Below are 13,538 nucleotides of genomic sequence, written 5' to 3'. Positions count from 1 at the left end.
AAAAAGAACTTTTATTCCTTGCCATACAATGCTAATGAATTGTGCTATCCATGCTTATTATAGATTCTTTCTCATATTATTTGACCCTAGTAAGTGTCAAGTCGATCTCTCGTCTCTATTTCTTCGAGATTAGACGAGATACTTACTGGGTACATATTGTTTATGTACTCATACTACACTTTTGTACTTAATTGTACAGGATCTGAGGCAGGTGTATCTGGCTATCAGTCTGGTGCGCATCCCTGAGCAGATTTCGAGACTTCTACGGTGAGTTGCTTCCCTTACTATGCTGTTCAGCAGTCTGAATGAGTCTCTCTTATGTATTATTGCTGTCTATTCTGTTTCGGACAGTAGGATAGTGTGATTCTTTTGTATATTCTACTAGTTGCCCATAGTTTGTGACACCAGGTCTTGACACATACATTAGTAGACTGTATTATTTTTGGGATTGTATGATTATTGTTTTGACTTTACTAATCATTTCGGTTTTATTTCAACTTAAAGAATCATTGCAACTATTTTAGGTAAAAGTAAATGAGATCTTATTTAGAAATTTCTGCGTTGGCTTGCCCGACAATGGTGTTGGGCGCCATTATGACCTATTATGGAAATGGCTCGTGACATTCTTATAGCAACTAATCATTTAGATCTATGTTTTTAAGTGAGATAACCTTCATAGGTCAATTATTGGAGCATTTGTTTTGCTGCTCTCATCATATGTACCTCATATGATAGAAGCTTTGATCTCATTTGGGGTACTCAAATTGATTGGCATGTATGAGCCCTTCCTTAAGGGCAACTTTCTGTTGATCCTAAGCTTCTACTTTCTTTATTCCTCTCCTACATCGTCCTCTTCAAACAAACTATGGATAAAACGTGATGTTTTCTAATCTTTCAGGCCGTAGAAGGAAGAAAACAAATTCAAGCCACAAAGGAGATAAGATTTATTGTCGAATCTTTCAAAAGCAATTATTTACGTTAGTTACCGGACCAATATACTTTACTGGATAGCAAATATAAATGTACAAACTAAAAAATTACTTGAAGTAACAATCATCAGAAGCACTTTATAAATGTACACTTCCTTTCCATTAAAAAAATCCATCTTTATGGCTTGAACCTTATAGGTTAATATATGACAATAGACCCAAAGGTTCCATTTGATTTTCCTTGTCCTTCATGTTATACATATGTTACACAATTTTTTTTTACTTTTCATTTTAAATGAATTTCCTACTGCTCTACTGGTGCTCTGGGTCTCCTGCAAACAGAAAAATACATGGTTCATGGACAAGACTATTAAGAGCCCCCTTATATCTAACATTACACACACCATAGAACTAATTCTTGTAGAAGAGAACCAAAGAAGATTTAAACTTTACAACTCAAACAAACTACACTCCAACTTTTAACAAGACATGGACCTTCATAGAGTAAATATTGACATTTTTTAATTTTAAAGAGACCTCAGGGAAGAAGAGGGAGAACGTAATTTATCTGCACAAGGCATAAGAGAGTCAAGTAATACTTTTGACGTAGATATTACGTTTAGTGTAATCCTTCTACTAAACGTCCTTCAGCGAGGTATGCTTCCATCCTACCCCTTTTATGTTGATGCAAAACACCACTCACAAAATAGTGAAACACAACTTGTTCAATCAAATTAAACTAATTGAACTCTATTTGCTTAAGACGTAATCACCCATTAGGAAAGTTAACTGCCAAAAAAGTAACATAAAAATAATTTTTGCAACAAGATAGTCCTAAATGTCAAATGATTGAACATCTATTACTGAATTCATCTTGCTATAGCAGTGATTCACAAGTTTCAATATGGTAGTACTATTTACCATCAAACCTGGAAAAGCTTCCACCTGTGATAAATCTGTCTCCCACACCAATAGGAAGGAGGCCAAAACAGAAATAAAAATATACGTAAAGAATGTACATTTCCATAAGGTCAAAGTAGCGTTAAATCAATGTCACTGTAGAGCCATCCAACAATTCTAGAATAAGAGATCAATATTTTAGATCAATGTGCATCGGTTGGAGGAAATTTTTTAAATTGAGATAAATGCATATATTAAAACATATTTGGTAGTTTTTTCTCAGACAAACTTTTCTGGCAGTTACATTTTGGATGATAGAGCTTCTTGGATATAAAAATGTCATCGGGTTCTTTCTAACTCCTTACTTAGCTAATAATCAATAGGTGTTTCTCAACATAAATAACTACAGGTTATAGACAGAAATTCAGGTTGGAAAATTCAAACACTTTTTTGCTTCCTACAAAAGCAAAGCCGACACTCAAGCATGTCCCTAAACATCAAGCTTTGCACTGAAAAAATGAAAGACAGATGCTCGGGAAATTATCTTTGTTTCAATATTCAGATCTGTAGTTGTTAATTAAAGTTATCATCCAAGAGTAGACTGATTTTTGAAGTTCAATGAAAAGAATAAAATGAATCATTATAAGGATCACAGTTACGAAGAATAATGTTACTACCTCTTCGATTGCTCCATTAAATCACCATGTCGTAAAAAGTAGTGCTAGAAACCTCAAAAACTCCACGAAGTTAGCGGGTCAAATAGTTGCACAAGAAGCAATGTAGGTGTTTGCCAAACACAGGCCCATAACTAAGTCGCAAGCCATAAAAATGGTAGGCGCATATATTACTGGGGAACGCCAAATCTACTCTTTCTTTTCTTATGCAAACTGATGAATAACTAAAATGGTCAATATAATGGTGGATATAAAGTACTGCAAATTCCCCTGATTAAAAAATAAAAAAGAAACTAAGCTTGTAGCTCAGCTGGCACCCTTAGTCGCCAGTTTCCAATTATGAGTAGCTGGACACGACAAATAGACGAAACACACAACAAACAACAACTAAATAAAACTATGAGGAATTTTAAAAATCCTTGTGTTCATTACCATTTACAAATTAAATAACACAGTTGAAATGCAAACTTGAATTTTGTCAATCATTTTCAAGACAAAAACCAGAGGAACTGAATGTAGACTAAGTTTCGTAGTTAACTCCTCACCAATATTTATGTGATGTTCTGTCGTCTCAATGTCAGAACCTAAGAACATATTTTTGATAAATAAGAACCCAACAACATATTCATAATAAGACAATAAAGAAAAAACTCCTTCATTTTGTTATTATATTTAACACCTCTTTATAAAGGAAAAAGTATTAGTGGGAAAACAGCAGTATCCATAAGCTCATAAATCAACCACCGACTCTGCAAACTTTTATCCTATAAGTTCTAAGCACATTCTCACCTTAAAACAAAGTTCTAAGCACACATTTAATTGTTCAACGTTGGATCAACAACCAAAGCCAGCTTTACAGAATCAATACATACGGGGAATCGTACTATATCATTCACTCCTAATACTACACCATAGAGTATAATATCTACAAAGGAGTATGTAGGATGTTCTGTAAGTAATGTCAATATTTCAAGAAGTGAACAAATGAACAAAATTGCTATATACATTTTAAGTTTGCTTGTCCCTCGAGGACATCCGATTAAAAAAAAATATAATGTTCCAATTTAAGTTTGCTTGAATAATATTGTTTAAGGTTGTATAAAGTATCAACTATCAACAAATTAATTGTCTAAGTTATGCAAATAAAAAAAGAAAAAGAAGTTTATTATGGAAATGAATCGTAAGTTGATTGCTTTGTATTTTTTTATAAGAAAGTTGACATGCTTTGTATTATCCTCACTTGGTAAGGAGTTGTGGTTCAAGCCTCACTCTCACAACCTGTATATTTCAGCACACGGGTAAAAGACTGAGGTGCGCACTAGGTTATTTTTTCAGTTGTTGTTCAGAGGCTATTTTTGAGAGCTAGTATCTAGAGTCAAATAGAGCTAGTTTGTAAACAACCTACATTTGGCAGAGATTAAAAATTTTATTTTGACCAAATTTCTTTCTTTTTTTTAAATTTAAAAAAAAGTGCAATTCATGACCAAGGTTTGAACTCTAGACTAAACTCTGAATAATAGGCGCTTAACCATCAAGATATAGATCTATTTGTGTTACAGTGTCATTTATAATGTTTGTATAGGTATTCTGTAATTGCATATTACATATACATACATACACCGTTTGACACAATGTGACCCCAAATATCTACTAATAATCAGAATCCAATAACTATTTAACATTAGATAAAAATCTCTTATCAACAATTGGAACCAACCCTAAAGAATCACAACATACTGACATAACACCATAGAGTAATATCCATTGATATATTAGAATCACAAATCACATTAAAAACACACATTAACTGACATTTTTTAAATCAAGTAGATTAAATATTATTCGAAAAAATTGCATTTTTGCAGTTTTCCTAGTAGAAAACATGGGTGCCCCCGTGCAAAAATACAATATATGTAAGACACATGTACCCTTTTTTTTAGGGAATTGACCATCTCCATCAACAGAATTTTGACTAAGTGATTCCAGTAGCTTAAAAAAGCCTCTAGACTCAGACGGCGGATAACATATGCACAAGAACTTATAAAGAACACAAATACCAAATTAAAAAATACTACAAAATAGGAAAGACTTTTTTGAGAATAAAATCGAGGATTCAGCAGTGATGGAAAGAATCCACGAAATAATGTTCTTTCTCCTTTTTGTGTTCAAGAACAAAATACGAAGAACCTGAATTATAGACTACAATTTTAGTTAGCTCATAAGTAGTTTAGCAATTGACTAAGGTCACACCTATTAAATCAGGAAAACCATCCTATTAAAGTAACTCAACTGCAGCCATTAGCTAAAAGTTATAACCTAGACAACAACATCAAATACATAAAACAACAATTAGGATCACCAAGAAAGAAACTCAAAAATAACAACATGACCAAAGAGCTACCTATTGAGATTCCTCATTCATGAGTCAATGTTGCAAACAGAAAGAATGCCTCCAACGATGTCGTTTATTGGTAGAGACTTTGAGGGTGGCAACATGCAGAACATCTTATCTATATGTTCTTGTTCTCATCGATATTTACCTATTAGCCATGGGAGACGAGTAAGAACGCAAAGTAATCAAAGTAGTGTCAGCCACCGCCCTGGACAAAATAAATTTACAGAAATGGGCTATAATAACGGGGGTAATAAAGCAAATTAAGGGCGTATATATACTTCTGAAAACGACCCTTCTTTTAAGACAACACCATAACCACATAAACTCAACCGCACAATCTTAAAACGCAAAAAAAAAAGAGTTTTCGAAATTAGTGTGAAAGAACACATTCGATAGAAATTATTTTCTGCAGAAAATGCAACGTTATTGTCTCAAATTTAATGGTACAAGCAAGAAACAATATCATTATTGTATGCTACTGGGTTATTCCAGTGGTTTATGATATGGTTCGATTAACGGATCAAAAAACATGTAATTCTCCAATTTTCACCTAAAAACCTTTCAAGGTTTAAAAAAAGACCATTTGTTACGGAGTTTTGCAAAATTCTTTGTCATAGCTAGCATTGAAAACCAATTGTGGTAGATAGAAGTTATTGGTTCCCGGAAACCCATACCCCACACTTGCCCCAACACTTCCTACAAACTGTTGTAGTACCTTGCCCTACTTTTCACTTTACAACAATGCTTCTTGAGGTCGTTTTTATTAATTGTTTCATTATTGATAAATATATTGTTGTCTACCTTATAATTCAAAGGGTTGTCTCACCCACGAAAGTTGGATACTTGGATCGCTCAAATATTTGAGTTCTTACATTGATCCAACATAAGATGAGAGAAGGAATAAGAAAGATTACAATATCAATCTTTTATACTCTACATATCAGTCAAATACCGCAACTTTAGCTATACATATGAACAGAATTACACGATGCTTTATAAATGCGTAAAATGTAAGAATTTCTCTTAAAGGGTGATATTTGTGGTTATATGAGGGTGTTCTTGTTGGTTCATATCTTCTTACTTGCTGTATTTGTAAATAATAATTCTGTAGAAAAGAACGTTAGCGTATAAACGTAAATATAAATGAAACAGTAATTAATTCGAACCCACTGAATTCACAGTGTTTCTTTAAGGAATTTAATCCCCTCCTAGTACCCAAGGTTATGGATTATTTCATTCCAGGATAGAATGAATTACACACCCCAGTGTTTCAGCGAACACAAAGTTCGGCAGCAAATCACACTTACGGTTGCTTTGTTTGTAGTTTAAAACAATGCAGAACAAGGGAGGAGAACTCAGAAGTCGAATGGAAATTCTGAGTGGAAGGACTGCAATGTATAGCCGCTGTTGAGTTCTTACTGAAGAGGATATCAACGATAGCCAAGCTCTCAAATTTGTTTCTGCCTGTGTTTTTCGGTGTCTCTGCTCTAACAGCTGCTGCACATATTTATAGTGCAGTCAGCTATTAAGAGAATGACCAACCACCACTAATGGTGGAACAATCACTAGGCTGTTATGGAGGAAGCACTTGACATGGTGGAAGGAGCACTAGGCTGCCAATGGACAATGGAGCATGCACTTGGGACACTTGGATTGGAAAACATCCGTTACAAACACGGATAATATTATGTTAATATTCACTATTAACAAATAAATTTGGTCCAAAAAATTAATCAATCAATTGATCATTTGACCAAATCTAAAGCCGAAGCCGAAGCCGTAGCGGAGCGAGCGACGATGACGGCGCGAAGCTTGCCTTCTTCTTAACTCTTTAAGAGCTACAAGAAGAGCAATTATATATATACCCACCAAAAGTCTTTTCCTCTTCCAATATGGGACAATGTTTCAAGAGAGGAAAACTTAAAATTTTACTCAAAAATTTCATTTTCCCTCCATTTTCAATTCACCCTCTTTTTAAGACTTTTTCATCTTAAAATCCTCAACAGGTCTCTAACGTAGTTGCTAATTTCAAAAATCCTGGACTCCATTTGAAAGTTGTGCATTTGTGTGCAGGATGTAATGGAATAAGTTCTATACTTCTCAAAGAACAATCCCAGAAATTTTGCTGACCTGTCTCACAAAATAAAGAATTTTTCCAAAATTCATTATCTTGATGTTATATTCATTCTCACATACAGAGGTTCCTTCTCACAGTTGGAAAACTCATGAACCATCAATTTGCTTTAAGTTCTTTCCTGCTTTTCAACTAAAGCTAGTTGTAGTTTCCTAGGTTTTCCCGATTATAGATTATGTCGTAAGCAGATGGGGGAAGAAAAAATTTGGTACAACTTCAAATAGAGCCGTAAAAATAAATTAGTTCAAATTAGTTCACATACCACTCTTGGGTAGCAAATAAAAGCTGTCGAGGCCACTGCAATCCATTAATGCAGACACAAATCTAAATGAGGAGATAAAAGACAAGGCGCGGAGTACTCACTTGTCAGCCAGCGAGCAGAAAGATAGCAGAAAAGAGAAGCCGGAAAGACAAACCCAAGCGGAACAGAGCATCTTCCAAATATTATTGTCAAAATGCAGGAGTTGCAGACCTAGAAAAATAGCTCACAGCTTCCAAACCAAAGAGACCAAGAGGCGCGTATCGATGAGAGAGAAAGAGAGCGCGAAGGAAAAGGTCAAAAACTGCCGTTTGTAGAAAGCACAAAGTTGGCAAGGTAATTAAAAAAATAGAAAAACCTAAATACCCCTAGTTTCTATGCTAAAAGGGACTTAATCGTAATCTAGAAGTAGGACGACGAAAGCCCCAACTCCCGCTTCTAAATAGTATATAGTAAAAGTAATTATATATATATATATATAAAGGTGTTGTTTTGTATTAACATATATTTTTTTTCCTTTTCTTGACTAAACTAAACCAAACCTCTTATCTTGTGAAGAAAACAATAGCTTGTCTACTTCACCTTTTTTTTTTCTAGGCCAAGTCAAGGTAAAGTAAATTATTTTTACAATTGTTAAATGAAGGTAAGTTATTTCTAGTGGTCCTTATTGTTTGGCTCCTCTTTGTTTTAACTTTTAATCTCAATTATACCGCTTATGAAATAAACTACTTTATGATTTTGCAATGTAAGAATTAAATTAGAGTCTAAAATGCAAAAATAAAAGGATAAGATGTAAATAAAAAGATTTGGATAGATTAAGGGTATAAAATGGAAAGAACCCCCAAAATTAAAAATTTATTTTTAATAGAAAATTTTTGTTGAATCTTACAATTATAGTTTATACTTAATGCCTTGAAGGAGACTAAAAAGTCTAATTTTTGGCGAACATAAAGGATCAAAAGTGCCCAAAAGTATACTTTTAAGAGACCGCTATAAACTTATCCCATACGTAAGGACACTTTTCCATCGTTTCTCTTTTTGGGCAAAGCTTAACCTTTATAGTATATTAATATCTACCTACGCGTCAACTAATTTTAATTTCACCATCTAAGGATTTTTTCTCCGACGGCAACTAAGAAATTATTCATCGGAATACATAGAACCTTGCCCTGCTTACAACTTTCCATTCAATTCCAGCTAGCTTGATCCCTTCAATATTTTCTTGATCTGGAATCCCTATCGCAATTGTAATGGCAGACATCCCTCCTGCCACTTTTATATTTTTGTTATTAGGCTCTAAAGAGATGATTTTTATGTTACAAAGAAAAGAAAAGTAATTTTTGTGTTACAAAGGCAAACTTGAATGATTCGTTAAAATTTACTCTAAAAAATATATACTATTTTTACCAAATATTGTCCAAACAACTAAGCATTCAACTCAACCTCCCATCTTCATAATTTTTAGTAGACAGAATTACTCGATAAAAGTACTTAATCAGACAGTCAAGGTAAACTCACATAACATGTTACTTTAAGAAGAAGAAAAAAATAAGTATACTCCAATTGAAACTATTAATTACCCTGGTTTTATGAGCGTTGAGTTAGTAAGAGAAAGAGGGGTTCAATTGAATTTCTTTTGTCGAAAAATTATATTTTGTAAATAGAGTAAAAATAAAATATTTTATTTGGTTATATATAAAATGTTGAATTCTCTTAACATAAGAAAAAACTCTTATAATAATAAAGGGGGTCCAAATGTTGCTTTAGATCACAAGCTTGAATCCTAACTACATTTTATTATTATTATTATTATTATTATTATTATTATTATTATTATTATTATTATTATTATTATTATTATTATTATTATAAGAATAAGATCCAGTTGGAAACATTTTCACTCATATTTTGGCAACCCTGGAAACATAGATTATACACTAATTATATATGATTATCAAATATTATACATGAATTATACTTATTATTACATTCAGCGGCTATTTTTAGTTAATTCTTCATGTAATTAAAGGTTTTTCTTGTTTTTTTTATGCTAATACGGATATTTATTAAAAGTTAAGAAAGACAAGTAGTAGAGGTTTTACACCGAGGGACTGTTATGCTATGCAAGTTCCGGAACAGTCATTATTGAAAGCAAGTAAAGCATAAAGAGAGGATTTTTCATAATGTAGAGGATGACATCGTTGATGGCCTGCGCAAGGAGCTAAAGTCATGCCATGCTTAGCAAGTAGTTCCGCTACAATGTTGGCTTCACGGTAAATATGTTGAAGCTCCGGATGTCCTGGCATTATCAATAGTGACATGCATTCCAAAATAATAAGTAAATAAAGATCGGTTCCTACGTGCAAGACTCTTTGCATTACCTGAGAATCAGTTTCTATCTGTAGCGGATAAAGGTGGAATTGTTGAGCAATTTTTAATTCTATCAACTAGGATTGTAATTCTAATTCAAGTGCTGATGAACACGAGATTTTTGTGGAGAAACCACGAATCCACTGGCATTGATTGTTTCTAAATACTCCAGCAGCACCACCTATCTTAGAGATGGGATTAAAAGCGTCGTCAACATTAAGTTTTAAAAAAGATGGTGTGTGCGGGTGCCATTTAATATATTCGAGGGTGAAAATGGGATGGGGAGTTGGAGATGGAGTGAGGTAATGAAATTCGATCACATGGAAGAGAATATTTTTAATGGAGACATGTGCATGCAAGTTATTGAAGAGGTTGTGATTTCGGTTGGTCCATGTATGCCAAAGGATGAAAGAGGTAAGTAAAATTTTTGGAACTTCAGTTCCTTGGCAGGTGAAAGACTAGTGAGTGTTGGTATAGTGCATTCTAAGCCAAACAGTGAAATAGCATTAGTACTGTTAATATTAAAGAATTTCTAAATGGTATGAGAATGAATGCACTCGAAGAAAAAATGATGGAGAGATTCAGTTATGTTCGCACAAGAGTGGTAGTGAGGGTGGTGAAGAACATTAATAGATGATATATATGAAGCAGTAAGTAGCCGACTAAGAATGAGTAGCCAAAGAAAAGTTTTAATTTTATTGGGATATTGATGTCGCCCAAACTCACACCACAAGTATAGGTAGTGAAGCGGTCGAAGCAATAAAAATCCCAACATGAGTCGGGGTCGATTCCTCAGGGAGTTAAAATTGGGATTAGGTATATATTTAGTGCAAGTGTGTGATGTGCCTCAAATTACTCTTCCACATTCTTGGTTGTTGTTGTTTTTACTTCTACTCTAAACTATTGATTGCAAATATGAAACTAGGAGACAATATTTTTTGTTTTGGTTGCTTTTCAAATGATAAAGGATCTAGGGTCGTGACTTCTACCTAGGTGGTTACCTAACAGGTTGTAAACTCTAAGGTAAGTTTGATTAGTCGGGGTCGCAATATAGCAATCACACGCAATTACCCACTCTATACCTCTCGGTAGTTTGAGTGATTTTGCCCAATTTGGCTTTCTCAAGTCCAAATGGGTATTGCACAAATAAAGTGATATATGCTCAAGTCGGGTCTTACTATCTCTAGATTTGACCCTTTAATTGGGGCTATCAATTTCTTGAGTTCACCCCAATTCCTTATTAGCCAAGTTTTCCTATACTTAGTCTCTCTTTCTCAAGTAGAGACTAAGTCAAATAGGCATGAATCAATGTCGCAACCATTAATTCTAGAATTCAAGCACGAACAAGGCTAAATATCACTAACCCAATCACAAACAAGCCCTACATTAAATACCCATTAAGTACCTACACTAGGGTTGGGCCACAACCCTAGCTAAAGGTTTAGCTACTCATGAAAAATAAAGAGATACAAGATGAAATTAAGATAGAATGCATATTAATTGATTAAACAAAGAGAATCTAATGTTTAGAAGTTAATCTAGTACATAATTGCTCAAAACAGTAAAGAAAATGGCTCAGATGTACTTCTGAAAACTGAACTTAACCTTAAAATGACAAAAAGTTATATTTATACTAAGTTGAAAATATCTGATAAAAATGTCCCTACTAAGGTTGTGCCGCCGCATAATTCTAGTGTCGTCCGCACAATGAGCTATTGCGGCCGCACAATTATCGTGCGGTCCGCATTCTTGGGAACTTGGGCTTGGAACTTGGGGGGCTTATGCGGTCCGCATAAAAATGGGTGCGGCCACACTTCTGATTATGCGGCTGCACAAAACTGATGCGGTCCGCACTCTCTGCTTTTTGGATTTGAAACAGCTCTCTGATTCTTCAATCCTGCAGACCGCATAATAATGAATGCGGCCACACTTGACCTCCTGCGGCCGCATAGTTTCGGTGCGGTCCGCATGCCTTTAGCTGGCCCAAACACTACTCTTTGAATCTCCTTTCTGCGGCCGCACTAGAATTGTGCGGTCCACACTGTTGGCCTTTTTGCCCCTGTTCTGGTTTTTCTTCATTGACTCCTTTATGAGTTGATTTTGGCTCGTTTCTCAATGTTCCTGCAAGCAAGCACATTTCATTAGTTTTCAGGAATACCTTCAAGCATTTTTGAGCTAAAACGCAAGTAAAATAGAGCAAATAAGCCGTCAAAATCCATACTTATCAGATATGAAGGGCCCAAATCCATTTGATATTAGGCGGGTTGGCAGGAAGATTACAATGTGTGGCAAGATAAAGGTGGTAAACTGATTTAGCAGAGAAGGAGCCTATAGAATTAGCAAGCCAACAATATGTATCAGGCCGTGGAGAGTAGCATTAAAGTACGTACTGTGGATGAGAAAAGAGAGATCTTCAGGCAATTCAAAGGAAAGGGCATTGATGTTCCAATTACCATTGGATAGAAGGTGATCCCGTGTAAGGAATTATTCATTACGAGTTATAGGACCTTGGATAAGGCTATGCAACGTGGAGTTATTAGGTAGCCAAATATCAATCCAGGCGTAAATAGAGGTTCTGGTGCCTGCCAATGTTAACTAAAGTTCATTCTTCATATAATCATTAGTGAAAATAACACCACATAGCCATTTGTAAGCATGTTGTTTAAAATATATCCACAATTTACAATATAGTTAAAGATTAGCTAATTTTGATCAAACTTTAGAATATGATATCCTAGAGTTTAAACTTCAAAGTTTCAACTTCAGGACATCGTGTCCTAAAGTTCGAAAATTGTGTCCTGAAGTTCAAATCTTATGTCCTGAATTTTAAATTAGTAGTTCAGAAACATTTAGTCCTGAATTTCAAATTAGCAGCTCAAAATTCAGGATACTTAGTTCTAAAATTTGGGTGAATTGACTAATCTTTAAATATATTAAAAATTATAAATATATTTTAAATAGCAAGCTTAAAAGTGGCTATTACTGCACTTTCGCCCTAATTATTAAGCAAGATGGGTCAACATGCCGTGAAGACTAAGCAATTGATCACGAAATTATAGCCCAAACTGCCTAGGGCTCTATAATTCCCACCGTCACTTCGTCCTTATAAATTCCAGGCACCAAGTCTTTGTATGAGTGTATGTTTGCTCCGCAGCAAAATAGTGAACAGACGCTAGGGTAACGAAGGCTGCCCCTTCACTTTTTGCTCTGCTCTTAACTTTTTTTGTAGTTTTTTAATAACTTTACTTTTAATTGCCTTCTACCAAATGTTTTTTTATTACTTTTAGCTATTTGACAATCATTATTCATCTATTGTGATTTGAAGAGGCAAATCGATGTAGTCTTTGTTCATATTCGTTTCGTATTACATTTTTCCATAGTTAGTTTTGTGTTTAGTGCTATTTTTTTTTCTTTTTCAAGTTGGTATACAAAGGATTTGCTGTTCTACTAATATTTTGATTTTTGATATTCCTATAAAATGAAGATCTCTTTTTGTCTCTGATGATGATCAAAAATATAACTTTCGTTCTTCTGAGATTAACCATGCGGAAAGTTATGGAGACCTGAACTGAAGAGACATATAGATTTTTTGCACACATCGTTTCCTTTTAATATGAATATTTATTTGCCAAAAAAAATTTCCCAATCTATTGGAAGCGGGCTTGTTCTTTTATTGAAATTATTTTTAAACAATTTTTTTGTTTTGCTTGTTGAATTTGTTATGGTGATCTTGTTTTGTGTCTAATGATGATTATTGAAACATTTACTGAGATTTTATCATGCTGAAAGATCTTTGGACACCTGAACTAAAGAATCACTAATAAGATCATTCATTCCTCGTATGTTTTAAGATTTACTTGTTCTTGTAAACTCCCTT

At 34.2% G+C, this 13,538-nt stretch overlaps 1 long non-coding RNA gene and 1 other non-coding gene across 2 annotated transcripts; one reads left to right on the top strand and one right to left on the bottom strand.

Annotated features, from left to right (window-relative positions):
- Window positions 1–1,048: 1,048 nt before the first annotated feature.
- LOC107802482 (uncharacterized) lies at window positions 1,049–7,675 on the bottom strand. Its single transcript, XR_001651834.2, has 3 exons — window positions 7,396–7,675; window positions 4,905–5,043; window positions 1,049–1,261 (listed from the first exon to the last, which is right to left on the bottom strand). It is a non-coding gene; the product is annotated as an uncharacterized LOC107802482 (long non-coding RNA).
- Window positions 7,676–13,155: 5,480 nt separating this feature from the next.
- Window positions 13,156–13,239, top strand: LOC142170844 (small nucleolar RNA Z159/U59). Its single transcript, XR_012700457.1, has one exon. It is a non-coding gene; the product is annotated as a small nucleolar RNA Z159/U59 (small nucleolar RNA).
- Window positions 13,240–13,538: the final 299 nt, after the last annotated feature.

The sequence above is a fragment of the Nicotiana tabacum genome, chromosome 16 (assembly GCF_000715075.1).
Source record: "Nicotiana tabacum cultivar K326 chromosome 16, ASM71507v2, whole genome shotgun sequence".
Lineage (NCBI taxonomy): Eukaryota > Viridiplantae > Streptophyta > Magnoliopsida > Solanales > Solanaceae > Nicotiana > Nicotiana tabacum.
This window is presented reverse-complemented; position numbering and strand designations above follow the sequence as displayed.